Raw genomic sequence first — 4,898 nt, 5'->3', positions numbered from 1 at the left:
CCTCCCTCTGTCTCATTTTATATGTCATTTTTTTTTTATGAATAGTTAGTCCGTAATACTTGTCATTTCATAAAATTATTCTATTATTCCCTTTTTACCCTTATGAGTTATTAACCTTAAAAATATACATTTAACCAACTTAGAAAAGGTAAGTAAATGATTCATGTTCATTAGTTAAATTAATTAATCAAAATAAATTAATTCATATTCATTAGTTGAAAACTTGAGTTCCAAAAAAATTAAATAAGAATAGAAAGATAAAGTTACATCATTTTTTTAATGCAAGTGCAAAGCAAAAAGATGATATAAAATGAGTAAAATTGGAAAAAAGTTTTTTATTGAATTTTAAACCAAAAACAAGATTAGGTTTGAAATAATGAACCAAACACTTAATTTAAAATAGTCCATGTATTACTAAACTTTGTACTAAACGGTCCCCAAGTGGACAAAAATGTAACAAATTAAAACTAAAAGGGTGAAACAAACACATATCTAAAGTTAAAAAGGTGAAATTAGGGTTGGGCACGGATAATCTCAGATATTTCCCGGATCAATTTACGGCAGCAATTATCATACTATTCACCAAGGAAAAAGAACGTTTTCAATCTGTAAGAAAGAAGGTAACCATCATAATCATCTTACTATTTTAATTCCCCAGTTTGATATTTTGCTAAATATGATTTGGTGAAATCCATTTTTACACAAGGACTTACTAAATTCCATTATACTACCATAAGTAATGCTGGGTCCATAGTTAGTACTTCATATCTTAGATCTTACTACGATTAAACCTTCATTTGATTTAGCTAAATAGGAATTTGTGAAATCTGTCCTTGCACAAACACTTGCTATATTAGATTACACTACCATAAGTAATGCTGGGTCCATACTTTATATCTTAGATATTACTATTTTTAGACATTCATTTGATTTTGCTAAATTGTAATTTGTGAAATCTGCACAATGACTACAAGAAATTGATATTGTGAAACTGGATATTGAATATTAAGATTCTAAACACAATCATACGACCACAACTATTGCTGGGAAATAGTTAGTACTACACATATTAGATCTTACTGTAGTCATACCTGAATTTGAATTGCATAAAATTGATTTTGTTAAATTCAGATCTTGCACATCGCCAAGACTCTATACACTACCAATACTCATTAATTTGAACTTGAAATCTTAGATCTCTGTTGACTTCAATTTTACTGGCATTTATCTTGTTATATAAGATTCTATTCTGGAAATTTAATTCAATGAAGAACATATTTCTAGCTTGCATGATTATTCCAAACCGGTTTAATCAAATCAAGTTTGCTTAATATTGATTTTATGGATGAAATAACCCTGTTTTGTAGATGACTAAACCTAAAAGAGGAGGAAACAACAAGGGAAAGAACAATGATCCCATAAAATACAAAAACAGATGCAACAAAGAGTCTAAAAGTACATGGAAATGCAATGTGTGCCAGGGAGAATTTGACAAAAAGTTGGTTGAAACATCAGAGCACACAAAAGCCTGCAATGCAAAAAAGGTTAGTTCAACGGTTTGATAATGCATGAAGTTGCATGTTTGAAATGGTTTATATATTTATGTGACATGAATTTAGAATAAATCTGCACATTGTGACTATCAGAACTTGTGAGAGTTCATGCATAAGTGACATGATAGATATAAAATCCAACGAAATGTGACTATCAGAACTTGTGTGAGAGATGCCTTCAAGACACTTGATAAAACAGAATACGAATGACTCCATCTTACATCATCTCAGTCATGATGGAGTGCATAACAAATTAAGATAAAACAGAACACGTCACTTTGCCTTGCAACATCTCAGTCTTATGACGAGGAAATGATAAAAGAACCAAATTAGTAAATACCAAATTAGTTTATGATAAATTAAAACAATCAATAGTTTCATGCATTGTTGATTAATAACCACACTATATAAGGTTCTATATATTCATGTTTTCCCATTATGACTCGTTTTATCTTTAGGACATAGAATACCTGTTTAAACGAGTTTGTGTAGGGCAAGTGTTATACAAATTTACAAGGAAATTTGGATAAGCATGTGGATTGGATTAGATGTTTGGATTGGAATTAGATGGTATTAGAAATCTCTCGTGTGAAATTGGTTAAATCACACATCATATGTTGTGTATTTAGCTAATTATGGCAGCCTGCCATTATTGGTCCTGTTTTATATTCTCTATTCTTGGATCCTATCCTTTTTAAAAGAGCTCTTACAGCTTCTGATTTATTAAAACAGTAAAACTATATAACTATATACAGTACCATACATTGTGGATGAATCACCAACACTATAAAGGTCAGATATATTCTTGTTTCTCCATTAGGACTCATTATATTCTTAAGAATACTTGTTTAAGCCAATTTGCAGTGGAAGTGTTTTAGAACTTTACAAGGGAATTGGATAAGCATTTGGATTGGATTAGATATTTGGTTTGGATTAGTTGTTATTAGAAATCTCGTGTGACTAGAAATTGGTAAAATCATTTATCATTTGTTGACAATATTTAGCTAATTATCATAGTCAACAGTTAATGTTCCAGTTTGAATTTACTCTATTCTTAGATCTTATCTTTTTTAAGGAGTTATTCTAGCTTCTGATTTGTTAAAACAGTAAAACTATATACAGTTAATTGCATTTTGGAAGAATGACCAACACAATATAGGTTCCACATATTCATGTTTCTCCATTAGGACTCATTTATCCATAAATGTAGAATACTTGTTTAAACTAGTTTGTGTAGAGGAAGTGTTATACAAATTAACAAGGAAATTGAATAAGCATTTGGAATGGATTAGATGTTTGGATTGGATTAGCAGTTATAATAAATCCCTAATGTGACTATAAATTGGTTAAATCATATATCATATGATTAGAGTATTGAGCTATTTAACACAGACAGCAGTTATTGTTCGTGTTTGAATATACTCTATTCTTGGATCTTATCTTTAGTCATTAGATGTGATAATGCCAAAAGTAACTCACTACTAGATTAGGATCTTAAAAAGTGGTAATTACACTTGTTTCTTCTCTTCGTTGAACAAACTATGCATGCTTAATTCATATTTTGTAACTCTGTTTATAACTAATAATTCATTTGTTTGAAATAGAAAATTGCAGACAAGGCAGCTGCAAAGGCTGCAAAGGCTGCACAAGCTGCTCAAGCTGCTCTTAAGAAGAAGAAGGTTGTGAAGGGCAAGAAGTTGTTTTAAAAAAAAATTGAAGAACTTCTGTCCCCTCTGATCACTTTTGGATAGAGGATGAAGGTAAATAAGCCCTACAACAATTAAGGATTTTGGACAATTAACCTTTGAATTCCAAGTTTGTTTAAGATGATGTTTTAATGACTTTTTAGTATGTGTATTGATGTTAAAAATACTTACTTTTTAGTATGTGTATTGATGTTAAAAATACTTTCTATGAGATGTTACGAGAAAACACATAATATAGAATTGTGTTTAAGATGCATGATGCCGTGATTGCTAGTATAGAATTGTCAAAAAATGTCAAACAAAACAAATGACCTGAACAATGTTTACAAGCTAGATTACATAATTTGTTTTACAGAAATTGACATACCTCTGAATAGGATCGGTGTACATGTTTCAAAATTGTTGATTCCAAAATTCTGGAGATGAAAATCAAAACATTGATGAGTAGATAGATCGACAAATAGTCACAAAATACGGATTATGAATGATAAGATAGAATTATACAACTAACAACAACACTTAGATAAGTAGCATAGACTCAATGACTCACAAAGTAGAGAAGCACAATAAAAATCAAAACTTTTGGGAAATATAGGAAAAAGTAACAATATTTAAGATCTAAACGCAGAACAAAACAATTATTCAACATCAAAAAATTATTGTTTCAACAATACATGATACAACGAAAATAAATAATTCATTTTTGTTGATAAAATTTAATCTACACGGGAGAAAAAGAGGCGAAATGTTCTTTTACAAACGAAGAGAACAAATTAATTTCGTTTGTAAAAATTGCAAAGTTTTGGTTTATGACATATAGAACAACGAAGGAAAAACCAAATCTCAAATAAGTAGATCTACAATTAACCTAAATATTCCGTATATCAAATAAAAAAAAATCGGATCTACAATGAATTCTAATATTAAATATATCAAAAAATCAAAACTTTTGAGATATACATTGAATTCTACAATTCAACTATTCAACATGTCAAAAATCAAAACTTTAGAGGAACACAACAAAAATCTAAACTTGAAGAACTTATAGAAACTCAAAATTCTACCATTCAATAGATCAAACATCAAAAATTTAGATGAGCACATCAAAACTCTAACCATATAGAAAAATAAGGAAAAATAACATTGAATTTTCTCAAGAAGGATATGAAAAATCACAAATCTAGACATACCGTGTGTTCTTCTTGATTTTAGATCGAAGACAAACATGAGATCGATTAACAATCTAGATCTATTAATTTGTTTATATTTTTGAGAGAGGAGAGAAAAGCAAGAAGAAGAGATTAGGTCACAAAGTACAACAAATAGTCTGTGGCTTGTGATTGTACTTTTTTTCTGAACCTAACCTATAATACTTCGTGTGTTAGATTATTTATTTTACAGTCCTTTTCTTTATCTAAAATATTAACTTAAGCCCCTTCTACCTAATAAATAAATAAAGGATTTATTAAATTATTTTACATATTTTTGGCGTCTTTATAGTTGATTGGACATAACAAGTCCCTTTAATAGAAAAGCCTTGAAAAAATAGAACTTTAATTTAATTGAATTTAACGAGGTAGCTTTTTCAGAAAAAATAAATAAAATTATAACAGAGAATCCAAGAAGATATAGGAGTCTT

General features: G+C 29.2%; 1 long non-coding RNA gene across 1 annotated transcript; it reads right to left on the bottom strand.

Annotated features, from left to right (window-relative positions):
• Positions 1–1,297: 1,297 nt before the first annotated feature.
• LOC107059498 (uncharacterized) lies at positions 1,298–4,637 on the bottom strand. The gene is made up of 3 exons (XR_001472696.1): positions 4,450–4,637; positions 3,627–3,675; positions 1,298–1,528 (listed from the first exon to the last, which is right to left on the bottom strand). It is a non-coding gene; the product is annotated as an uncharacterized lncRNA (long non-coding RNA).
• Positions 4,638–4,898: the final 261 nt, after the last annotated feature.

Source organism: Solanum tuberosum, unplaced genomic scaffold (assembly GCF_000226075.1).
Source record: "Solanum tuberosum cultivar DM 1-3 516 R44 unplaced genomic scaffold, SolTub_3.0 scf00021, whole genome shotgun sequence".
Classification (NCBI taxonomy): domain Eukaryota; kingdom Viridiplantae; phylum Streptophyta; class Magnoliopsida; order Solanales; family Solanaceae; genus Solanum; species Solanum tuberosum.
The sequence above is the reverse complement of the archived record's forward strand: the minus strand, read 5'-3'. Positions and strand labels throughout refer to the sequence as shown.